A 26,507-nucleotide genomic window follows, 5' to 3' on the forward strand; every position below is an offset into this window, starting at 1 on the left:
ACACAGACACGCACGCTCACACACACAGACACACGCACACTCACGCACACACACACACACACACCACACACACACACACACACACACACACACACACACACACACACACACACACACACACACACACACACACACACACACACACACGCAGACTCACATGTGGCCTCACACACACAGCCTCACACACAGACACTCATACACGGCCTCATACACACACAGACTCACATGCGGCCTCGCTCAGTCACATACTCACAACCGCACACGCACACGCACACGCACATGCACACGCACACACACACACACCCACACACACACAGACTTATACACGCCCTCACACACACATACTCACACTCGGCCTCACTCACACACAGACTCACACTCGGTCTCACACACACACACACACAGACTCACACAGACACTCACATGTGCCCACACGTCTTTGCCTATGTGTGCATGCGTACACACACACACACACACACACACACACACACACACAGACACACCCGTGAATGATTACCTTTAAACACACGGCAAATAATGACCTTTAAACAAAAAATATCCTGTCAACAAGTTACACCGTTTCTTGATACTACGTTACCTAGCAACAGCACAACAACATTTGCCTTTACAAGGACACTGACAACAACAAAAGCCTCTTCAGATCCTGGTAAGACCTGAAACTCAAACATTCACATTAGATAGCTTTGAATCCAGCTGATTTATTATCATATTTATTTTCTTGTGCCTACGTCATCTTCACACATCTTCATCTTCATCTTCAGATCTTAAACGTTCTCACGGTCACACAGCATCTTGTTTCCTGATAGGATTCTGCTCCTATACGGACATTTACATCTCTACTTTATGTGTCTGCGCTGTGATTAAAGCTAAAGGCCATTAAACCGGAATTAACCGGATTCTTCCATTTTTACAAGCTTACACTAAAAAATCTCCGTAACTGAGCCACTTCCTGTCTGACTGAACCGATGCACAATCACAATATCTGTCTTAGTCCTATCACGATGAAGACGCGTGAGATCAAAGTTCGGAACACTTGACCCGGCTTTTTTCGCTGTCGCGTCGCCCAAAGACCAAAGTCAAACCGTCTCCCACGGTAACATCGGCAGAGAGATTTGTGTCTTCGCTGCGGAGCGTCTTTGTTGATGTCTTCCACAGCGGCTGCCATATAGCTAATGTAGTGTATCCCCCCCCCCTCTCCTCTGCGTTACCCATATGCCTCTAAATGTGAAGTGGAATACCCAGAATTATCTCCAAAAGAGGCGAGCGATGGTTGTCGGGGAGCGGCGGATCTTCAGATGGCGGCGTTCGTTTCATCCGTGTTAGCCTCTTTTCCCGGGTAAAACAGACGAGTGAGGGACTTGGAAATTGATACTCTGTGTACCTGCATGAAAGAGTTCCTCTCTCAGCCGGGGATTAAGAGAAGAAGAGTGTTGTGTCTTTTCTTTTTTTTGTTTTTTTTTCATGTTTTGGTGTGTTATTCTTCCTCGCCGCTCCTCCCTCCTCATTAAAGGCCGTGCATACGCTCCCAGGAGAGTCCTCCCACATTACAGCTCCTCTCCACAGGTACAGCTCTCTGGGGCCCCCTCACTTTTTTTTCTCTCTCTTCCCCCTCACCCCCTTCATCGCTCCCCCCCCCCCCCCTCCCGTCTCTCTCTCCCGCCCGTCGCCCCTTCGTTTCATGTGCTTCCCACTCCCAGCCCCTCTGATGCCGCTCCTCTTCCTCCCTCCACCTTTACCTCACTGCCTTTACGTTTTGGCGGTGGGACCCTCCCTCCCTCCCTCTCTCTCTCTCTCTCTCTCTCTCTCTCTCTCTCTCTCTCTCTCTCTCTCCTCCTTTCCCTCTCTCTCTCTCTCTCGCTCACCTTCCATCTGCATATGCAAGTGCTTATTTTGAAGTCGTGGCCCACAACAGATATTCAATATTAATGAGGGCCCTCATGAATTTTTGAGCTCTAATTAGACAGCTCTCGCTTCGTTAAGGGAGAGAGAGGGAGAGAGAGTGAGGGAGAGGGAGGTTCCACCGCTCAGCAGTGGCGATGGAGGGCTCGGGGGTGGGGCTGGGGGGGCGACCCACCCCTTCGTCCGCCACCTCCACGCTCTCACCCCATCCACTCCCCTCCTGCCGCCTCTACCTCCATCTCGCCCGTGTTGTCCCTCAGTGAGGATGGCGATGGAGCAGGGGGGGAAGGGGGGGTAATCAGCGGGCTGGGGGCTCATTATAAGACAGCTGGCCATTAGTTTGCAGGCCCCCGCGCATTGTATCGTCTCCGTGCACCGCCTCCTGCTGGGGCCGTTATTTAGCTATTCTATTTCATCGCCACTTCAAATGATGCAACGGCCTTTTCAGGCATCACACACACACACACACACACACACACACACACACACACACACACACACACACACACACACACACACACACACACACATACAAGGGCAAGCACAAGAGAACCAAGAAGGTGACACCTCCGCCCTTCTGTCACACAAGAGAGACATTCCTTATCATGGGAATGGGTGACCAACACACATACACACGCACACACACACATACACACACGCGCACGCCCGTCCTCTCATGACTCGTGTTGTCTTTCCTTCACTCTGCTGACCAAATACGGATTAGGATTAGACCTTTAAACCCCCCCCCCCTCCTCCTCCTCCTCTTCTCTCTGTCTCACTATGCTCATCCCTCTTTAGAGTTCTCAGCACATTGGTTCGCTGTCATCCCGCCGTTATCAGCCACAATGTCGTGACATGAGCCTTGCCCTTACACACACACACACACACACACACATACACGTACACACACACACACCCCTCAATCCCTCCGCTCCGATATCACGCTCCTGCTATTTCTCGAGAAGCGTTCCCGCTGTCCTTTGGTTTCTCTGATTCCCAAAGGTGTGTCAGGATCAGCAGATACCACAGGCGTCTCTGCTGCTTCCCCCCGACCCCCCCGACCGCCCTCCACCTCCACCTCCACCTCCACCGTGCCTACTTGTGCATATGCAGAGGAAGCGAGCGTCTCTCCCACTATGGCAGCAGCAAAACACCACACTACAAAAGAGATGCACACCTCTGTCAGTAACCATCAAGAAGGGCGTTGACAGAATAAGGGCGGGAGCTGATGATCTGAGAGGCAGGGATGTGGAGAAGGAGGCAAGAAGGGAAGAGAAGGCCCTTTCTTTCCTCTGTCTCCTGTTTTTCATACCTTTTTTTTTTTCCCTTTTCCCAGGATTCATCAAGCCCCACTTGACACATGTCTGACTCGGGTGGCGTTAATCTCCCCAGAGGGCGGGGCTCCCCTTTCCCCCCTCTCTGCGTGCCACTCCTTCGCCGAGCCCCCTTTTTCCCCTCTCCCGTCAATTTACATTTCAAAACAGGCGATGGACCGATCAAAGTCGGTCACTAACGACGAGGCCTTTCATCAGCGGGGCCGGCGTGGCGTGCTGAGATAGCGAGCGGCGAGGTTTCATTGATCATAAGCAGGTGGGTGTTACGGCGCCAGGTTGGTTCGCGTGCTTGCCCGGGCTGCTGTCATTGTTTTATCCCAAGTTGGTCTCTGGGGTCTCCGTGTCGCTGGCGGGGGGATGTGCCAGGAGGTCTCACAGGAGAACGTCTTTGTCACTCGGAAAAGCTTTACATGCCAGCGGGTTCAGGATCCAGAGCGCCGCCGCCGCCGCAGTGAACCCAACACAAGCATCTGAGCTACTGAAGTTTAGACAAATTAAGGAACACATGTGAAACAATGTGACAGCAAAGTTCAGAACGTAACACATTTTACTGACAGTGTTAAGAGGAACGATCTTAAACAACCAGCAGCCTCTGATTCATCAAGCGGGCGATTCAGAATAAAGACCCACAAACGGTTAAAACACAATGAAATATCCAGAAAAGGCAAATAATATTTAAATAAAGACTCTTTACATATTTACAGAGAGGTTAAATGTATTATAAAGATTCAGGTTGATCCAGTTTAGAATTAAGGTCAATTCAGTGATTTTCACTTTTATTGATTTGATTTTCTTCTGTTTGATTTGTTTAAGATGAATCCACTTTATTTCAACTTCATCAGCTGGTTGAAGTTGGACAGATTCCATGAATTCAGAGCAGTCTGTTCTGTAAGATTCAATTCAATGAGATTCAGTTTAATATCAATTCAGCACATTTCTTTACTTTAACTTTAAACACTCCTCTCCGTATAAAACGCTTAGAGTGACGTGATGAATACACACACACACCTTACGTAATCGATCACTTTGACTCGGTGTGTGTGACGGGAATGAGCTGGGTTTGTTGTGTTTATATTTGGACCCTGGGTTGTGTTGTTGCCATGCGAGGACGGAGACGTCGGAGGACTCCACTCCGCTCTCTAAGTGCCGGGCTTAAACAAAATTACAACTTTCGACAGACTCGGTGGGCTGAAAACTGCAATGAATACTGAGTCAGACCCTTAATCTTAGGATCATCCCCCTGGGGTGGGAGATTATATTAGCAGAGCCATTCATCTCCAATAATTTAGTAATGTAGATAGTAGATTAGCTCTATTCCCTCTTGTCTGCCAACACCTGGGGCAGAACTCACATTCAATACCTCCTTGTTCTCTGCGTTCTGCTCGGGCGTAGGTGGCCCGGCTTTCCCACTACGCTCATTTGACTCCAAATTACCGAGCTCTCCGGGGACACAATTCAACGCCAGCTGACCAAAAGACCCCCCGACTGTACTGCACACACACACACACACACACACATTCACACACACACACACACACACACTCCCTCAGCAGTATCAAAGATAACACATTAAGGTGTAAAAGGGGCCGGATCATGCACATTAATGCATAATCACATATCATTTTATTATACTCACTTGGTATGTAACTCCTGCCCTTTTCCCTGTAATTACAGCCACCGAGCGGCAGGAGGAAGTTCTGGCCGTAATTGTTTTTGGAGGAACGGTGGCGGCGGCGGCACAGACATATTACAGTTGCCATATTTTCACGGAGGAATTTGAGCTCCCCCCCCCCCCCCCCCCACCCCCCCCCTTTCCTCCCCCTGCATGCGCTCTCTCTCCAAAAAGGGACCCTGTCGTTTCCAGAGCTCGCTGCTCCCGGGGTAGTATGCTTTTTATTATTTTTCCAATTAGAGTCAATTGACCTGACAGAATGGAGGGCAATTAGTGATATTTCCCCCTCCTCGCAGGCCTGCGGGGTAATTTGCTGGAGGTTCTCAGCAGTGCTTTATGTAGATAGACGCTCCGCCCCACAAACCCTTTGCTGGAGCATAATGGCTTATGATTTTTCAGAATACAGCAGATCTCCTCATACTTTATTCTCCCTCCCAGTTTAAGTACAATTCCAGCGTTTTTGAATGGTGTCGCTCCTTTAAACGGGCTCCCCTCCGCGGATACGTACATACATTATCTATATTAAATAAAAAGGAGTGGCTGTGGTATTGATGCTTTATACGGCGGCGGTGAGATCTTTAGTGCTGGTTAGGGATCGGAGCCAAAGTGGCAGCAGCGAAAAGCAGAATATCCATCTGAGGAAGCGTAATTGTGAGCAGATCATTCCTCTCAGTATGCAGAATTAACTTGCACATTGAAATCAGACTTATGGAGGAGTGAAGAAGAGGAAGAAGAGGTGTGGGTTTGTTGGTAGGGCGAGCCTGTTGGCTTAAATCTCGCCTCGCTATTGATAAACTTGATGAATGTAATTTGTGCCTGCAACCCTGGGTTATTGTCCCCCTCTATACCTGCAATGCCAGAACGCTCTGTTCCTGCGTGCAGGGAGGCACAATGGCCCCGTCTGCGTTTGGCTCCTGTCTGAATACCTGAATCTGCCTGTGCCTCTGCTGAGGAGTGTGACACACAAAGAGAAAAATAATCTTCTGAACTAAGCTTGTCTGGCATATCCACCGCTGAGTCTATAAGAGCAGAGAAAATCTCCTCAAACTGCTGCGCTGAAATAAATACGCTTAATTTACCTACGCCCAAGCCGCGATTGGGGAGCGTAAAGGCCGGCAAATAAAAGAGCCATCGACGGAGGGTGTTTGGAGATTGAGCTACACGACGGCGTGGGTTAGTGGAGCATGCTCTGCATATAGCCAAATGCAAATGCGCAGAGAGGGGGAGAGGAAGCAACAAAAACACGTTGATACATCGGGTAAAATTTATTCCATGCATGTGAATGTGCCGCCCCAGCCCCGGCACATCATTTGCTCGACATTCAGTACATCTGTTGTGTTAAGTGACTGTAATTTAGGTGACATTGGCACAAAGCCTCTTAATGTAGCCCCGGTGGACCCCCTGTAAGAGGGGCACGCGGGACCAAACAGAGGCATCTCGCAGCTGGAGCCGCGTGAAGGATCATTTCCCTCTTCACATGATTAATTACAGTTTGATCACTTGAATCTAAATCTGATTAATTTTGGTCACATGTCAGGGAGGCATCGGCGGTCTGTAATGTACACTGAGTTAATCTGCACCAGCTTCTCCTTGGGAAAAAAATGGCTTCACGATTCCGCAGACATGAAGGTTACAACATGTGAAACTAATGTAGTGCACGTGTGAAGTGTTGAAATGATCGCTTTATGTCATACATGTGTGGATCCTTGGAATTATCATGTGCGAATTGCAGGAATTGGCATAATGAAAGTGAGATCTATTGCCTCTTACATACCATTACAGGGCCACCCAGACCATGCCCAGCTGTTATTAGCCGCGCTGTCGTTGTCGCTTTCTTTGCATATGCCCTGCAAATGTATACAGCAAAGGGGACGCGAGCGAGAAACATCCAGAAAACATCAGCTCACATGTGGGAGTCGCCAGATGTGGCGTATTCAAGGAGCCGAGCACAACAAAACTCCTTTCAAATTCATGTCGCTGGTGGATGTTTTCCTTTACTGTGACCCTCGCGAGGAAAACCTGAGGGGGAGAGAGGATCCAAAACACACACACACGCCTGACACACACACACACACACACCCTCGGGACCATAGGCCAGATTCCTGTCCTAAGTGGTTGTTGTGGAACCCCTGAGCTGTCAAAGCCTCAGTCTAATCCCTCTCATGGGTCAGGGCGCGGTGTCACTGCAGAAATATGCACTGGAACTCCATTTACAGTATCAGTATGGATTCCTGCTGCTTACTGCTTCACTCTGCATGTTCAAACCTCCATTTCACTCCCATTAAGGCACGACGTGATCACAGTGATAGTGGCTTTAAAGGCCCACGTGACATAATTGTGGAATCACAGGAAGTGGATTCTTTTGTCCGATAGAGAAACACTCAGATCTCAGTCGTTCGTTCAACAACACAAATCCTGTTCCTGTTTTGTGGATAATGTGTTGTCTTCTTCTTCTTCTTCTTCTTCTTCTTCTTCTTCTTCTTCTTCTTCTTCTTCTTCTTCTTCTTCTTCTTCTTCGCCTTCCAAACCCCAGACCTGGCAGGAGCTTCAACTGGGCCGGTTAAAACAGGAGCTCGTATGAGCGACCTCACAACTATGGATGGAATGTGTGTGTGAATGACAATAGTACAGTGCAATGAAAACATGGTGCGTTCAGGGGTCGACGTCAAAGTACATGCACGGCCAAGGCCTCCCCCCCCCTCTCTCTCTCTCCCTGTGTCACTCATGATTAAGTCACAAACATGAAGCCCAAAAGTACCGAAGCTACTTTTGAGTTGAATTGGACGTCCAGTGGTTTGCGTGGTATCTGTCTGTTGTGTTTACTTTCCCCCCCCTTGCGTCTGTTTCAAACATCAGCTGACAGCTTATTCGCCTCCGAGCAATTCCTCAATTCTGCCACGACAAAAGGCAACACGTCCCGAATATCTCGTCAATGTCAAACGTTGTTCCCGCATAATCAGAAATCACCTTGAGTGTGCTTTGTGGGTAAAAAAAAAGAAAAAGAAGAAGAAATAACTGGAGAAGGGGGAAGAGGAGGAAGAGGAGGAGGAGGAGGAGGAGGAACTGTAATTGCAGATGTGCTTTACGTTTTAACGGGAGGATTTGAAAGGAAGGGGGCACAACAACTCGCAGGGAGGCTTTGTGAAGTGCGTCGAGCTCTGGAACTGTGATCCTCAAGGGCGAATCAGTGGAAAACAAAAGCACACAACAGTCGTGGCCTACATTCGTGTTGGAATGCTTTCAACGCCAACAGAGCTTATTTTCATACGCCATTAATTGCTTGAATAGATTGCCTGTTGAATTCTTAATGTGCTATAAATTCCGTGTTTGTTTTTCCCGAGTTGACAGCACAGCGGCGCACTGTGTCGGGCCTTGTCCTGTAATCAGCTCTGGCCTTGGAACAACTGCAGCCCCGGAACGTTCCTCCTGCGTTTAACTCTCTTTAGCTTTGTGTTCCCGCAGGCCATTGTGAGCACGTCGTCTCTTTTCTTTCCCGTCAACGATGGAATCTGTCCATTACCGTCGCTCTGATCTCCGCTTTACATCGCCGGCCGTGGCCTCGCGTTCTGTAGTGTGAGACGGGAATGGGATTTCTTCACGCTCGTCTCCTCTGTTTCCCGCCAGGCGAGTGTTGAGAGGGTCAGTGAGCGGAGCGCGGGCGCAGCCAAAGGCATTATCCTGCAACACAGTGCGGAGTTGGACAGAGGAGGAGGAGGAGGGATGTCTCTGGTGTCTGTCTCCTCTAAGTGTCAGAATCAGACGAGTCTCCGGGGCTTTTACCTGTAGCATTCAAGTCTCTTCCAATCCATTTTAATGCATAACCAGCAGGGCTTTCCTCTCCAGCTTAATTCGTACGCAGGGACTTTGCATGTTTTAAGCTCTATGCAAATATTATTGGATTTTCCAAGGATTTGGGCGGATTTCCTGCCATGGATTTTCCTTTACAAATGTCTTTAGAAAATAAAGTGAACCTATTTTATTTAAATTCGGTTTAAGAAGGCAAACAAATATTTAGATGCTAAAAATACAGGAGAGGAATCTTCTCAAGTAGGGACGGAACTTTCACATTTCTGACATTACAGCCGTTTACTTTTCTCACTAATCTGTTTCTTATAGGAAGTGAAGTTTCTTTTCAATCAAATTCAAAGCCACATTGACTCTTTATCGTCGTTTTGCCCACACATGTCTTTTATATTCCTGTGGCACTCAAATGGTCTGGATGCACACACACACACACACACACACACACACACACACACACACACACACACACACAGAGAAAGAGTGGATTATAGCCCTACATTTCTGCGTAATGATCCTCAGCATTGTTTTTCAGTGGCCTTGACAGATCGTACATGGACTCGGCCTTGAAAGGCAGCACTGACAACATCACATCCTTGAGCAAACCAAAAGGCTGTCCAGAATAATGGGCTGCTGTTGCAGTCGTGTCATCTGAGAGGGCGCCGTGCGGAGAGGAATACGATGGGGGTTTGTTTGGACATGACCGTGGCGGGCACACCATCCCCTCCAGGCGTTGGAAGATGACACTGGAAGGAGGGGAAGCACACAAAAGCAGGTACAGTTGGGGCCTTGAGAGTGGCCTAATACCTTCAAACAATGTGATCTATGCTCACAATGCTGCTAATCAGAGCTCCTCCACTGTCAAATACCCATAAAGAGATACGCCTGTGTTTTCACAAGACTTTCAGGTAATTTACTCAAACTAATTCATGGACATTGTTGTAAGTTGTGTCATTGTGTAGATATCCGGCGCTCGCTTACGAGGGTGGTTGGCCTTTGGATGTGGCAACAATAGAACAGAGCTGTTTTTCTCGCTAATGACCTGTAACATCTCCAGCACATTCTCTCAGCTAGTTCACATTACGTCGCCCGAGCTGTGAACTGATGTGAGGAAGCATCGGGGCGTTACAATAGGATGCAGATCAGAACACAGATACAAGACGTTTCAGGGTCAAATCTCATGGCAAAACATTTTCTGAGGCAGTGATGAACATATTTCTATTAAAACTAAATGAATGACTTCCTGTTCCATGGATGGAGTTCTGTGCGGCGTCGGTCAGGGTCCAGTCTACAGACGGAGGACCTGATGAATGTGTGAATGCCACGTATCTTTCACAACTGACCAATAAACAGTGACCTGGAGTGTCGCTTTAATAAGAGCAGAATCTGAGCTCCACGTGTTTTTGATTAGCGCTCATTCATGTTCTGTTCCTACTTTGCCGTTTTTTAATGGTGCCAGAATTTTCAACAATAAGGTTTTTCCCAAACAAATCCCTGTATTTAAGGCATTACGCTTGTTCTCTCCTACCATCCAGGGCACAGTTTATTGACTATCTCTCACACCCTGCTCTCCTCCCCTCCGTCTCTGCCCTTCATTGCTCTCATAGTTTAGTCTGTTGGTGGCTTTTCGGGGCTGGGAGGGGGGGCAGGCCCTGGCCACAAGCTGAAGTCTTGATTACAGTCCTGGCAAGAGAACAGAAAGCTGAGGGGCAGGAGGGATGAAGAGATGGGGAAGGGGATGGAGGGACCTCGGGCCCTGACTAGAAGCAGCTGTGCGTGGGGCGGGGGGTGAAGGCCCTATGTGCTCTTACAGGGCTCAGCTGGACTGACCTCAGCCGGGCCGCACATGGAAGTGCTAAGACGTCCATGTGAGCGAACTTGGCACGGAGCTCCTCCGCTAATCAGTTTGGTGCCGGCTCTGTGTCTTATGTGGGATTCCAGCTAAGAGGTTAATTACGATTACTTTTTACAGCAGTGGAAGCGTAGAAGTTTTAACATTGTGGTTTTAATTTGATATTTTCTGCCAATGACAGCGTTTTGATAATAGAGAGCTGACATTGGAAAGAGAATGAGATGTGGATTGGCGTTTGAGAACATATGCTAAACCTCAAGAGCCGATGAATCTGCCTATTGAAACATCACTGACTTCAAGTGACTTGATGTTCTCTTCTCATGAAGCTTTTATCTCTTCAAAACAAAGAAAAAGAGAAAAATGGTGATGAGCTGAACGCGATAGTGCTGCCAGAATAATGATATATTCAAAATAATGGCTACGAGAGAGAGAGAGAGAGAGAGAGAGCTCCCTAATGGAAACGCTCAGGAGCTGCTGAGTAGCTCTGCTATTCTAAAGCAGAGCGACAAGGCTAAACTTGTGCTGCGGATTTACACGGGGAAAAGCTGGCAACTCCCACTCTCTTCTTCACAATCCAAGGGGGGGAGGAGGAGGAGAGGGGGGGGGGGGGTCTAGTGGTTGGGGGTTTGTTTCTATAGATAAAAGATGTCCAATGGTCGCCACCGTGTCCTAGTATAGTTTTCACACACTCCCACAAACCTTCTGTCGAACACAACAATATCATGGGAGGCAGAAGAGCCAAACAGGATCTGAATTAGAGGGAGGAACTGAACAGCATGTGCAACAAAGTCAGACCCACTAACCATACGCCGCTGATTTTCCATAATTTAATGATTTTTCAGAAAATTGCATCTAAACTAGGGAAGTGTTTTGCATTGTTGTTTTGGAAGTTGTGGCATTTTGGGATATTTGCCGTTGAGTTAGGAGTTACGAACTTTTGGTGGCTGAGCCGTAGCAGGTTTGAACTGGTGTAGCAGGGGAACGTCAGTACCTCAGAACCTCTAAACACATCTAAGACGCAGCAGTTTACCAAAATAATGTCTGTGACGTAGCTTGGCCGTTATTTTCCTCAACAACAGTTTGTCAAATCGTTTGTCGTTTTGGCTCAGGAGCTGAAACAGGAGCACGTTTCCGAGGGATCGCGTCTTCCTCTGGCCTTTGAGCGAGGAGGACGGCGGCGGGCTTTATTAAAGGGATATTTCATCTAAACACGCCGACCTATTCTCCTCTTGATTTTGACTGACGGCTCGACTCGGGCAGAAAATCAAAGCAATCTGGGATGCGTTTGGATTAAAGCGAGGAGGGTCATCGTCAAAGTCCAAGGGTTAGGTACACTGATCCCCCCCGCCCCCCCCACACACACACAATGAAGTTGCGCAAATTTGAGCGGATCAAGCGCCTTTGTTTTTCGGAACACGGCTTTAATGTGAAGATAACATGTTGTTGTTTGGAAATGTTGGAAATGCTATCTTAAGTATCCCTCTTGAATGTGAATCATCTCATTACCAGACATTCTCACACTGAGATAATGTGAAGCATAATGTGTTTTATATCATCATGGCATGAAACAGGGCCAGCAGTGCACTGTGTAAAATCCCCTTCAGTGGCATTATTTTGGTCGTCAGTAGCATAAATTTGGATGTGAGAAACATCAAAGCCCCCATATAAATGCCTTTCTCTTCATGTTGTCATCCTATCTTTGAATCACTCCCCCTCCCCCCCTAGGGCCATGGTTATTTACATTTTCAAATCTGCATTTTTCATATAGATCTGTCTGCCTCTGATTTTAATATCAGTGATGTTTCCCACGACACCTTTTGTTTTATTATGCATTATGAATTTCTTCCCCTCTCTCTCTCTCTGTCTCTCTCTCTCTCTCTCTCTCCCTCTCTGTCTCTCTCGCTCTCTCCCTCACACACACACACACACACACACACACACACACACACACACACGCGCCTCCATCTTTTTCTAATCCCTATCCCCCCACACTAGGCTTATGAGTCCCAGTGTTTTATCATGGGGAGAGAGATTTATCATTTCAATCTCATTTCAATAAATAAAATAATCTCTCTTCTCCTGTACGTGACAGCAGCTAATGGTATTTTGTTATCGTGGAGTGAAACTTTGCAGACTTGGTACACTCGCCGCCACGCTTTGCATTGGCATTCCGCAGCTGCATACTGTAGCTTTGACTGCATACTTATCACGCTCTAAACTGCGCAATGTACATTTAAAGAATGAGGTTGCAGCCCACTTGATTAAATTGAAGCGCGATGTCAAAACATTTTTACGTATCGTCTTAATAGATGTAGTCGTGACGCCGCTGTTACGATACACATCTGCTGTTTCTGGGGTTAAATGTATCATGTTAGATGCGTGGTAATTAAATGAATAATGCATTTATTGGGTTTGAATGGCTCCCGTTCCGCCGGCAGAATAGGAACCCCTCTTGTACCAATTCCGTCCTCTTAAAAGCTACTGGGCTGCACTCATGTATGCTTTTATCTCTCAGCCAGGATATGTTCTTAAAGCACGGTCTGTCAGATCCGCCTGCACTGCGCTGTGCAGAAGAACAAGAGCAGCCATCAAGACGACAGTTTTATTTTAATTGCTATCTCCCTTTCCTCCCGGTCCTTCATTTTCCCTTACCCCTGGAGCAAATCAACAGAAAAAATGTAAAAGGACTGACAGGAAAACAATTGCGTTTCAAATTGAACTCCCTGCAGAGTGTGTTCACTTCCTTAACCTGACATCCCTCCCTTCCCCACACATGGCAGAGGAGAAGGCGAGGCGAGCGGCAGCCACACTAAAGCCTGAGAGAGGGGGGGGAGACCGTCCTTTTGAATATGTGTTTTCTGTTTATCATTAGCTGACTGGGTGCTTCATCATTCGGCGAAAATCCCTATCTGCTGAACATAAGGCCGAGAGACAGCGGGGAATCAATCTTTTGTGCTTGGGCAGATAAACACAGGACGCAATCAGGGGGAGACGGAGCGACGGAGCAGGCCGCGGGACTCACGCCGCCGGTGATGGATGGCGGAAGTGAAAGTGTCAGGATGGCATTATGCAAATGGGGGAGGCATCCGAGCATCGCCCCGGTGATTATGGGAGATGGGAGAGCAGCCTGTGGTCCCCCTGGCACCGAGGCAGCCATTTTGGGGGCTCGTTGTCTTCCTACCGGAGCTGTCGTTGGGGAGAGGGGGAGAGAGAGAGGGAGAGAGAGAGGAAGGGGATGGATGGAGTGGTGGTCGGGGGTGAGGCAGGAGGGAGGGAGGGAGGTGGGGGGGGGAGTGGGAGGAGATGAAGGAGGAGGAAAGGGAGGGAGGAACGTGTCACGGTATCATTCCCTCACATGCGCCACTGCCTCACCCCCTCTCTCTCCCTCTCTCTCTCCCTCCCTCCCTCTCTCTCTCTTCACCCCCCACCCTCTCTCTCTCTCTCTCTCTCTCTCCACCTCCACCCCCCAAAAAAAGGGGAGGAATAAGTCTATAAGCAGAGTGAGAGGCATCTGTGTCATTTACTGAAACAAATGAGCAGTCGTCTCTTTCTGTGGGGTTTGAATGAGGAGGGCGAGCCGGCGGAGTGATGGAGAGATACGACGCTGATGGAACAATCATGAATAATGAACTTGAACTGGACAGGAACGAGAGCTGGTTAGGGTGATTGCGGCGGCGGCGGCTGTTTTCGACAAGTAACCCCAAATGACGAGCACGCCGAGACGCTCGCGGCGGCCGCCAGCGTGACCCCCGGGGTGCAACGGTATCCACCCACCCCCCCCAGCCTGCTGTGTCACTTTCACACACAAACAAACACACACACACTGCAAAAGCCTTGTTTTAAGTCGAATTAAAGACAAATAATGTAGCGAGAGGAAGGTTGTTTTTGGGGGTTTTTTTGCAGTGCAGACACACGCACACACACACACACACACGCACACACACTGACTCCCATCTCAATGACAAGTGAGCAGGACACACACTCCCCCCCCCCCCCCCCCCCCCCCCCCTCCCTCCTATAATGACCAAGGATGCTACTTGTATTCAAATGAGGGTTGAAGTGAGAGCAAGGCAGATACTTCAGGGAGCCGGCAGGGCCCAGAGGGGAGATCCAGCCGCGGTCCCTGCTGCACCATTACAGTAAGATTGGATGAAGATGGAGACACGGAAAATATGATGGTGTGTGCGAGCTGATGGGGACGGCACAAGGAGAACGCCGCCCGGATGATGTATGCATGCGCGGCGGGGCTGTGGGTGTGTTTGCACGCACGCTTCCGGGACAGAGGGAGATAGTGAGAGACTCGGGTGTGTGTTTTACAAACGCTGAGCGGTTTGTGTGTGTGTGTGTGTGTGTGTGTTTGTGTGTATGTATGCCGTGTGTGATGTGAAATTAGCAGCTTGATCCCATCTTTCCTTCTGTTTACACAAGAGGGTGTGTGTGTGTGTTTGTGTGTGTTTGTGTATCAGGGAGTTGGGTGATAATGTGGTTCCTTTGAATAAACGTCTGCCATAATCGTTATTGTTCCGCCGCAATTCAACACTGAAACACAATTAACAATAATCACCCGGGCCTCAGTATTGATAATGTCAATTTGTCCCCGTTTCTCCTTCGGGCCCCTTGCATCCCATTTATAGCGGGCTGTCCTCGAGGAGACAAAGCGGACCGAGGTGCCCGTCCTCCACCTCTAACTTTACCGCTCGCCACAACACGCAGACAATACCTCTCCGTTCCGCCTGATTGGATCCATTTGCATTGGACACCTCCTCTGCATATTGATTGATGGGTTTAATCAGCGAATCAGGGGGAGCGCTCAGACATCAATCTCTGTCAGGCCCCTACCTTTTTTCCTCCGAGCCTGTGATTCCCTGCTAGGACTCATCAAGGAAAGCAAGTTTAGACAGAGAGAGAGAGAGAGAGAGAGAGAGAGAGAGAGAGAGAGAGAGAGAGAGAGGGAGGCAGTGGATGAAAGGAGGAGAAAGAAGAAGCAGAATCAGAAATAACTTCTCAGGTGGATTTCTGCGACTGGCCACAGTGAAGAGTCAATCAGTCGTAGCGTAAAGGAAGATTGGCCGACTGTGACGCCATGTAAGGAATTTAGAAGCGAAATTGCAGCCACACAGAGCAGATTTATGCAGGCGGAGCAGCGTGCTGTAATGCAGGAATCCATTTCACAAAAACCACACCATTCATGATTCGGGTTAATTTTACACACGAACGAGGTCACCTGCGTGGTTTTTGTCACACGTTGAAGCGTTGTGGAGGTGCTGTGCCTGTTTGCTTAGCTGGTTTGTAGCTGTAGATCCACAATGCAAAGAGAGAAATCATTCACAATCAAAGCAGAAGGTATCCACCAGATTCCCACAATAGGGCTTTGTTATGGCGCTAACACCTGCTAACCCTGTGTCAGCTTTCATTGTAATGTCAATTTTCTTTGTGTGCTTTTTTTCCCTGCACGTGTATCCCTCCCGCAACATTCTCTCAGCTACTTTTTATTAAAGGGCGGAATGATGTAAGAAGGCAACCCCGGAAGTGGCTGCAGGACAGATGTTTCAGGGTCAAAGGTCATAGGAAACAAAGGTATTTGCATCTAACTCAACTTCCATCTGTGTTCCAGGCTCCTTCAAGGTCGATCCCACAGGACACAGACCTGGTCAGTGACCTGCAAACGTCTCCAAAAATCATTCCAATGTACAAAAGAATATCATCAGCGTACGAGTTTAGAAAACGTTTCCCCCGAAAATCCCGAACTCCTGTCGTCTCCCATGTGGCGTGCGGCTTTAAGGAGCGATCTCTCAGGTTGTGCGTCGTGCCTCACATATGTATTCATTGTTAATTACTTGTACAATCTGACAGGTTTTTAATATCCAGTCTTGCTATTTGATGCTAGCTTATATTCAGCAGGACCTCTTCTATAATCCCGCTGTGAAAAAGGAATGAACGGCAAAAAAAAAATCCTCCTCCCCTCCTCAAAGGAAACTTTTGTTCTCTCCTCCGCTCAAACTCGGCTGAATGAAAGTAATTGGGGATGACAAAACAGTTAACTAATTGGCATCAACCGACTCCAAACTTCTTAAGAGCGTTCTTCTTCCTCTTCCTCTTCTTCTTCCTCTTGTCTCGTTTCACAGGTCCTACAACAGGTGTAGCTGTCAAAGTCACAGGATCAATAGGAAAGGTTGGAAAGCAGCCTTTTCACTCCTCTCCCCACTGTTTGTGTGTACGCATCTGTGCGTGCGTGTGTGCGAGTGTGTGTCTGTGTGTGTGTGTGTGTGTGTTTCCGTACTTGCCCGCTGTATATATAGAAAGTGTTAATTGAGTTGCGATTGCCATTGTGTGCCTCATCAGGGGACGCACGAGGCCCCCCTCCACCCTTCCCATGTCAAAGTGAGACTCTACCTGACACGTCGAGCTGACAGATACTTCGATTCCTTCTCACTTGATAATTACTGTAATACAAACTCAATTAAAAGTAAGCAGTTCATAGAGGAAGGAGACGGGATTTGATTAATATATGAATAAAAAATAGTGATCTGAGGATGCATATTTTTACAGATCTGCTCCTTAGGTTGCACAAAGGAACGCAGGAATGTCATTGTGCGTGTGTGTGTGGGTGTGTGTGCGTGTGTGTGTGTGTGTGTGTGTGTGTGTGTGTGTGTGTTTGCGTGTGTGTGTGTGTGTGTGTTTAGCCTGAAGCAGTTTGTTTGTTTGGTTTGTTTATTCAAAAGTTGTTTGGAGATGGATTTTGATGAAACTTGATAGAAGGGCGAGTCATGGCGAGTCATGGGAAGCTGCGGGTCAAATCTGGTGTCCATCTGGTGCCAATCTGGTGCCAACTCTAATAAAGCAGCATATCCAGAAATGTCCGAATGCTTCCCAAACATTCCGACATAATGAGCACATCGACATTTAGCAGGATTAGGCAAAAAGCCCAAACCAATTTTTGACAAAACTCTGTGGACGGGTGGGGCGCGGCCCGGGCTAGAACCTATTCCATTCTGATACTGCTCTGGCTCAAGGATCCAGCAATTTGTGTTTCTAGAATTCATATATTTTTGTCAATTTCTTTAAAAGTAATACCCCGAAAAACTCAATTCCATTAAATGTGTTGCGTCTACTCTGTTGTCCTCACAGTAGGAAGGTTCTGGGGTCAAATCCCTGTGCCAGCCAAGGTCTTATCTGTGTCCAGTTGCAATGTCGTATATTTAAAAAGGGTCACAAATGTCACAAAGGAGAAACAAAAACATAATGAGACAAATGTTGGGCCTTGGTGGAGGTATGAACTCTAATGAGGTTGTGATTTCGGTAAAGCCTCATTTACGGAAGTTGTCAAGAAACCAATCGAACAAAAGCAGCCACGCAAAAACAACGCAACCATTAATAATTAATCAAGACAATTAAACCTCCTTGGTTTCCCCCACGAGCAAGCAAACACACCGGCAAACACACCACCTAACACACCAGCAAACACACCAGCAAACACACCAGCAAACACACCGGCAAACAGGCGCGGCGACGGCAAGGAGGATCAAGAAGCCGAGGCCACGTTAACAATGACGAGATAAGTGTCACGAAGCAACAACTGAATGAAAGAGAGAACGGACCATGAGCCCCACTGTGATTCAATAAGAGAGATTTTGATTTCTTTCCAATAAACTCAATTACTTCCTGCTTGAAGTGAACCTGGCCTTGACAAAGAAAATCATAAAAAAGGGATCCTGCAATCCAACCGCGGCGAGAGAGTACTAGAAGAAGAAGAAGAAGAAGAAGGGGAAGAAGAAGAGGAAGAAATAAGAAGAAACCCTCGCAACACGCTGGTTTTTTGGAGGAAGAAACTTTTAATACCCACATCTCTTAATGACGGCGCTGCAATTAGAGTGGCTGCATTTTTGCTCTCGCCGCGAGTCAAAGGAAAACAAATAAACCGGCTCGATTTAGAAACCTTATTAGACTTTGCGTCCCTGAGCAATTAAAGTATTACAGCTCAAGTGCTTCTGTGAAGCCACCGATGGAAAGCATTTATAGGTGGTCTCTGCTTTACTGGTGGTCTCTTACTGCCCCCCCCCCACCCCCACGCACACACACTGTATATTTTTATTTGTGCCATTCAGACCTGAAAGTATGTCTTTGTTTACATGTGAGAGCGTTGGAGGAAATTATTTTTACAGGATCTCTCGAGGACAAATTATAGGAACTTTTCAGGCCTCGGCATGGCGCGGCATGTGTGTGTGTGTGTGTGGGTGTGTGTGTGTGGGTCCAAAACGCAGAGATCAGGGGACTTCATCGTGACAAAACATAAAATGATTAAAACACACACACGCGAGTCATCTTTTTAAGCTTTCATCCTGTAATCGTCTCACACTGCGTCTAAATTGCCTCGGCGGTGATGATGATGATACCCTTTGCAATGCAATCTCTTCTCCAATTCGATGCCTTATCAAATTACTAACCCAGAGGAAATTAATGGTATCATCTGTGTCAAGCCATTGATGTAGTTTCACTTAGCCCGAAACACCACTGTCCTAATTGAATCATTAGACTCCTCCAGATTTTCTATCCATCTTCATCCTAATTGCGATTAAAGAGGAGAGCCGAGCTCCTTACGTATCAATTTCGGGAGGGGAGAAACCAAACGGAGCAGGTGAAGAGGGGAGAACGCACGGGGGCATCGTCCTTTATGATGATGGCCACGCTTTGTGTTGTTTCTGGTTCATTTTGAGGCGTTATGACGAGTTTAGGAGAGGAGACGGACAAAGTGAGTGGAAAGACTAAAAGCTTTGGCGCCACTAGGGGGCGGTAGTGATGCTTTTTGGCCCGAGCATGCATGTGGGCTAATGTTCCATGTAACATACTGTACATTCAAATGCTCTCTCTCTCTCTCTCTCTCTCTCTCTCTCTCTCTCTCTCTCTCTTTTTCTCTCTTTCTCTCTCTGTCTGTCACTCTTGCTCTCCTCAAAAACTCAACACTCTCACTTCACACACTGGCGCACACACAGAAAGAGAGAAAGAGAGAGAGAGAGAGAGAGAAAGCTTTAACTCTGGTGTGTAGTTCACTGACCCCCTCACTGCCCCCCTACAGTGACCGCTCCTGACACCTCTGCCCCCCCTCCCATCCCCTTGTCCCCCCCCCCCCCCCCCCTCTGATCACTCAGGGAGAGACCCCACCCGCCCTGCCCCCCCCCCTCACCCCCCACCCATAATTGACTAATGACCCCATATCAATATTTGGCTGTGGTCGCCGGCTTTCAGTACTGTTGTAATTTAAAGTGGATTAGTGTTCGCCTCAGCACGTTTCTTTTGGCAGCCAGCCAGTGGGACGCGCTTTTGATAACAGGTTCCTTCTTGCACGAGTGTGTGAGTGTGTGTTTGTGTGTGTTTCCAGTATGTGTAGATTCTGGGTTGTGTGTTTATGCGAGCTACACCTGCTGACCGTTGACCCCCCCGGGTTTTTTTTTTATTGATAATGAGATGAGAGAACACACACTCACCCACACTTGCACGCTACGACACGAAGACACACACACACACAATGCCTAGATGACTTACTGCCCGAGCCTGTTCCTGTGTAACACTCGGGTCCAGGGCCAAATATTTCTACCAGTCTCTCACCATGATCTACACACACACACACACACACACACACACAGAGGGTGGAGACGCCACCAGACCGGGGCGAAATGGTAATTGAATGCCTTTTGTGTACTTGTGGAAAAAATGAGAAGCGTTTGATTCGTATCTAATTATAACTACTGTGAAATATTTATCAGACTGAGGTGAAAAGTTCCTCATTACTTTCCTCTTAAGTCCTGTGTGTGTATGTGTGTGTCAGCGTGTGTGTGTGTGTGTGTGTGTGTGTGTCTGCTGCCTTTATCTGTGGTCGGTAGCTTTGAGCAGGTTTGCAGATTAGCTGTGATTGGTCACGAGCAGCAGCAGCCTCAGATATCTGCTGTTCTCTCGCTCTCCACCCGTCAAATGACACGGAATCATGGGAAATTCCCTCAAGATTCAAGCTGTTTCTGCTTATTTTTTTCACGATTTCACTGCAGAACTGTTCATTGTTTCACTCCAAATGGCACAAAATCCGAGATACGACACTTCACATGGTCAGAATTTGCAGATATTGACTGTTGATTTATTAGATATTTAACTAAAATGAAATCTACACCTCCGTTGTTATCTTTGATACCATATTTTGATACAGATTGTGTGTGTGTGTGTGTGTGTGAGTGTGTGTGTGTGTGTGTGTGTGTGTGTGTGTGTGTGTGTGTGTGTGTGTGTGTGTGTGTGTGTGTGTGTGTGTGTGTGTGTGTGTGTGTGCGCGCGCGTCTCTGTTTGTGTCTGCGCTGCCTTGGCTGATCAGACACATCCAACCAGGCCCAGGCTTGTCAGGATACACACGTCTGTCTTTCTGCCGCACTAAACAAACTATACGCCTCTACCATGGCAGAACACTCACACACACACACACACACAGAAAGAGAGACAGAGAGAGAGAGAGAGAGAGAGAGAGAGAGAGAGAGCGAGAGAGAGAGACAGACAGAGAGAGAGAGAAACAGACGGAAAGACCAACAGAAAGACGATCAGGCATGAAAAAAAAAAAAGTGTGATTGTGTCTCACCGTGTCTCTGCAGCACCTTTTGTATGCAGAGCGCAGAGGCAGGATGTTTATCTCGCTCGCTCTGGAGTGTTTGTGTAACTGAACGGTATGCTGATCGAGTTCAAATCACAGCAGGATAATTAAAACATGTTGATCCCTTCAGTCATGGGAAAGGGGGCAGATTTATTAATGATACACTTACGGCAGCCCGTGGACTCCGCCTGTGTGTGTGTGTGTGTGTGCGTGTGTAAGTGTGTGTGTGCTGGGAAATTGTAATATTGCGTAGAATCATTGGTTAGATTGTCATTTACCTGCAGGCCCGTGCCAGCACACGAGCATGTGAGTGGCCTTTCATGTAAATGAATTTGTCTAGAGAATGAGAGAAATGAGCGAGAGAGAGAGAGAGAGAAGGAGAGAGAGAGAGAATTAATAGCTTGGGGTCATGGGGATAATGATTTCTTCATGGACCCCGTCAGAGTCAAATGGCCCGAGCCTCTCGTTTGGTTTTTGAATGGAAGAATGAGTGTAAGGGTGAACATTACATTGAACAGGGGCATTTACTGAATATGTAAATGCATTTGGTTTTATGACAGGGTCTACATGCCAACAACGCTTCCAAATGACCCACTTTGTATTCACACAATGCAAATTTGCCACCGCGTCGTTAGATCTCGTTTATGGAGTGGCGCTCCCATATGCTGAACAAGGGAACATATCATTTGCTCGTGATATCAAAATATTATGACATGTCAGGAGGGGGGGAAAAAAATGTCCCCGGCTAATCTGACCCACGTTACCCGAGCGAGCACGCCGGTCCAGCGATGTCCCAGCTCGCCTTGTTCTAGAGAGACGTTTGTTTAACGCACGTGAGTCCCCGCTTGCTTCCAGAACAAACAGATGGTGCAGGAAGTCAGAGGAGCAACGCCACAGTGCAGAATTACAAAGCAAACATTTGTCACTGTTTCATATTTCATCGTTTAAGTTCAGTTCTTTGCTGTGGTGATGGAGGCACACACACACACACTCACACACACACACACACACACACACACTCACACACACACACACACACACACACACACACACACTTCCAATTTCTAACCTTTCAGTTTCATATTTCTTACACATTTAGAGCTGCAAAATCTTTTCCAAATGAAAACATACTACTTACAGTTAAAGAGACAAAATCACAATATTTTTTTACTTTTTCACTCAAACTAAATTACAGAGAAGTTGTGAATTCCAGCAATTCATCAGTTTGCTCCAGTGGCTCAGATATCATCTTTGATTGATGTGTGGTCCCTGTCTGTGACGATAATAAAGCTTTAAGTTTTAACAAAAACAAAAAGCCAAAATGTGAGTAAAATTGTGATAAATTAGGTTATTAACTGGAAATTGGACATTGATGGTTTCACCAAAACAGGACTGATGAAGAAGTAAATGACGGATAAGCAAAGAAGCGAATGTGGAAAAATAAGAAAGTAGGATAAAAAGAAACAAAGATAAAAGAAAACAAAGTAAAAATGTCATTGGAAAAAAAATTCTCTCTAAAATATAAAGTCAAACAGACGTCCTTCATCACTGTGACCTCCGAAGCAGACGGGCCACTTTGGAACTAAGCGTGTCCGCGGCCCGGTGAAGCTGCAGGTGTGTGTCTGCGCCCGTGCACCGTCTCCTCCCTGAATGGGGGGTGGACGCGTCAAAAGACTCCTGGTCAATCTCTTTGCACGTCTATTGTGAGGGGGGACGAGCGTGACAGAGTAAACCAGCCCCGGACACATGTGAACATAAAGGGCGTACCTCACACCCCCGCCGCCCCGCGCTGAAAGGGCCCAGTGGGGGTGTGTGTGAGCTGGGGAGGGGCAAAGGAAGAGGGCCCAGGCCAGGGCCTAATGGTGGGAACAGTGCGGAGGTGAAGCCGCCTTTTTGTTCGCCGGGGATAAAGGAGCCTTTTGAGAGGCGGCGTGTGTTTTTGTTCGGCGGAGGGCCATCGAAAGCTGCGGGCCATGGTTGTCCTGGGCTGTGCAGGGGGGGACAGGAGTGTGGACACAGGCAGGGAGACAGAGTTACTCGCTCCAGGGAGAGAAATATGCTACTGCGAGGGTGTTGGAAGGAGGACGGCGTATCATCTGTCTGTGAGGAGAGAGAGAGAGAGAGAGAGAGAGAGAGAAAAAAAACAAGGGGTGACAGAATAAGACGGCGCTATAGAAAGAGACAGATGGAGGGAGGGGGGGGGGGAGGGGGGGCAGAAAGTGAGACAGCGAGAGGCAGAGAGAGAAAGAGAGGCGTGAAGGTGCTTTATGGGGTACTTATGTAGCTCATGTATCCACGCCGCTGTCATTTCAGGTCACCCATTGTGGAGTGTGTGTGTGTGTGTGTGTGCAGCCGTACACACACCGTATTTAGACAGGAATTAATCCCGGTTAATCTAGCAAACTTTTTTTAATTTCCCCTACAATCCCAGTAATCTTTTGATTTCCAGGCCCTGGTTAGCCAATTAAAGACGGGATAAGAGCGAGGAAGAGCGACCCCCCCCTCCCTCTGACAGTGACCTATTGTCCGAGGAGAGGGAGTGAAGGCTGGAGGGTTGAACTCTGGTTGCTCCCCGACCCGTCTCACCTTTTCCAACAGTTCAGCTTCCACGTCCCGGCTTCTGATTGATCTGCCTGCGGGCTCCTTAAACTGCCGCCGTCGTCGCACAATGACACCCGACAAAAATCACCGATTCCCGCTCCGACACCCGAGCTCGCTAGAGAAGCTTTGACACAGCTGAGCGTTCTCACCGACTGAGCCGCCGCTTCAGGTTACGCCGCCGTGTTGTGTGTCAGAGCGCCCACACACTGAAAACGGGTTCCACAGAGGGTTCCTGCTCCTCTGAGGAACCCTGACAACACAACATGGATGACTGGGATAAATTAGGAATTAGGAATAAATATCATGATAGATTAAAGAGCAGAAATCAGTCAAATCTCTGTTGTTTCATTTGTGATACTACAGTGAGAAGCAGAAAGCCTTCAGCGCTGTGAAGACGAGCGCTTGTCTCTCTTCCTCGCTGACCTGAAGTGACTCGTCTGCTCTTCCAGGGCCGTAATTGATCGTCGGACGTCTAATCTCTTATAAGGCACTGAGTGATAACTGATGGGATCTGGTGACGTCTGGTGGAGCGGCGAGGGGGCGGAGTCAGTCCTGCATACAGCCTTTACTATGTCAAAGAGAAATCTGAATAATAAGAATAATTGCGGCTGTATTATGTAAATTATTACAATCCTTACCTACAGATAAGATGGCTAATGTTTTTGTGAATACAGAATTAAGAATTAATACCAAAGATGAACCGATTAAAAGAGAAATATTCTCAATATTTTTACAAATTTTTTAAACAATAGTTCAGCCATTAAGTCCTATTGTTATTCAAATTCTACTTATTTTCTTAAGTTATTACCGGAAATGATCAGAAGTCAGGTTACATTATTAAACAAATCAAAATTTAGACTCGTTCGACATTGGAAGAGGTGTGGTTCTCAAACTGTCATACGCGTACCACCGGTGGTACCTGTGATAACAATTTATATTTATATGGAAATGATGATTTTATGACAAATTATTTACAAATCAAATGAGTTGTAAGTGTGTGATGAGTAGGTTCATTCTTATTCTCTTCCTTTCCAGTATCCTGTGGCTGAGACACAGAATGTTCCGTTGACATCTCTGTGTTTACTGCAGCAGAGCTTCTTAATCCAGATTTGCTTCACTTATCAATCAAATATTTTATAAATCATTCTTCTGTGTAGTAACATATCATTAAACATTATTATAAGCATCATCAATCATTCCCTCTGAACGGAGCAAATCAAAACATTTCATCTTTGATGAGTCATAAATGCTGAAATGATGATTTTACTCCCTGGAAACTAAGATGGTGAAGCTAATTATTACTGAGTGTGTTTTTAAAACGTTACTTCACAGTTTTGTACGCCGTTACATCCCATAACGCTCAGTGAATCGGGCGGCTCAAAGGTCACGTTCACGGTGAGACGCTGAGTCAGAAGGAGAGCATGGGAAGGATTCGAAACAAATGTATGGTGATGGATGGACGATAACAGAAACTTCACTGATTAGAAATAAGAGTGGATGCAAATGTAACAAATGGCAGATGATATCTCACCACATGGTTGGGAGGGAAACGTCACGGTGGTTAGATTGGTTGTAGATTAATCGTCAGACTTCCTCATGTCGTTCCTTATCTCGCTTTAGATTCTATCTCCATCCAGGTTCCGTCTAAACCTTCCTCCACAAGACATCACAATGCACACAGGCGCGCGTAAAAGAGTAATAATGGCCTCAATCTGAGCTCTAATTGGCATAATCCATAAATCATCCTCAGCGATTACATCACCTACAGGCTGTCAAGTATCACGGGCGCATGATAAAGTATCAAGAAATGTTCAATCACCTCTGACAAAGTGTGTGAAATGACTGGATGACTCGTCTTTGTTTGGATAAGCTCGCACTCGCTGCCAGAGCCAGGAGAGGACACGTCTGACGAAGTCTTCTAAGGCGTCAGGCGCTGAGGTTTGTTTGGGTTTTGTGTTCCCGTCGCTGCTGTGAAGCAAAACATCGGCAAAGTTCAATTGCGTAACGGCAGCGAATGTTTGCGTTCTGTTAGCTGCTTTCTCAGGTAATTAATAATCTTTATGTCCTCGAATCTGTCCTCGTTTCGCTCGGCCTGGAGCGAATCAGAACGTCCCGACGGCTAAAAGCTCAGGCTGTAACACCAGGAATGACCATCGGGGGGTTGCTGATGACATCATTTTCGACCTAGACAGCAAAACGAGACAGCCAAGTGTATTTCTATTATAGTCTTTCGAATTCCTTCTTTATCGACCCGCTTCAAAATCCAGGTCAAGTGTGGGTGAAAACTCTAACTTCCGATATCTCAGGGTTTTCGTTTCCATTACACACTTTGCGATTCAGAACTTTGAATCGTGGAGAACGCCGCTCAGTGGAGACGCAGCTCCTGTGTGCTCCTTCTCCTTTCTCATTCCGTCCCAATCACCGGGATTTCACGTCGTCAGCTCTCTCTCTCTTTCTCTCTTTCTCTCTTTCTCTCTCTCTCTCTCTCTCTCTCTCTCTCTCTCTCTTGCTCTCGTACCTGCAGAGACCCTTCATTAGCACGTCGCCGTGTTTACATTTCAGGGGTCCGTTCACAAACGATTCCGATGCGTTCCTCAGTGCCGTACTGTTATTCATCACATGCAAAATGGGCCGGGACACCGTGATGCATGCTATCAGCACTGACAACGATAACCAGGACAATAATTACACAAAGCCCGGCTC

At 47.4% G+C, this 26,507-nt stretch overlaps 1 long non-coding RNA gene across 2 annotated transcripts; it reads left to right on the plus strand.

The window, feature by feature from the left end:
- Window positions 1–578: 578 nt before the first annotated feature.
- LOC143017062 (uncharacterized) lies at window positions 579–14,354 on the plus strand. 2 transcript variants are annotated; one of them, XR_012965582.1, is made up of 3 exons: window positions 579–667; window positions 9,263–9,502; window positions 13,452–14,354. It is a non-coding gene; the product is annotated as an uncharacterized LOC143017062 (long non-coding RNA). The 2 variants fall into 2 exon arrangements; XR_012965583.1 differs by lacking the exon at window positions 13,452–14,354 and adding an exon at window positions 12,575–12,629.
- Window positions 14,355–26,507: the final 12,153 nt, after the last annotated feature.

The sequence above is a fragment of the Genypterus blacodes genome, unplaced genomic scaffold, assembly GCF_046128005.1.
Source record: "Genypterus blacodes isolate CSIRO-AG114 ecotype Tasmania unplaced genomic scaffold, CSIRO-AGI_Gbla_v1 ptg000263l_1, whole genome shotgun sequence".
NCBI lineage: Eukaryota > Metazoa > Chordata > Actinopteri > Ophidiiformes > Ophidiidae > Genypterus > Genypterus blacodes.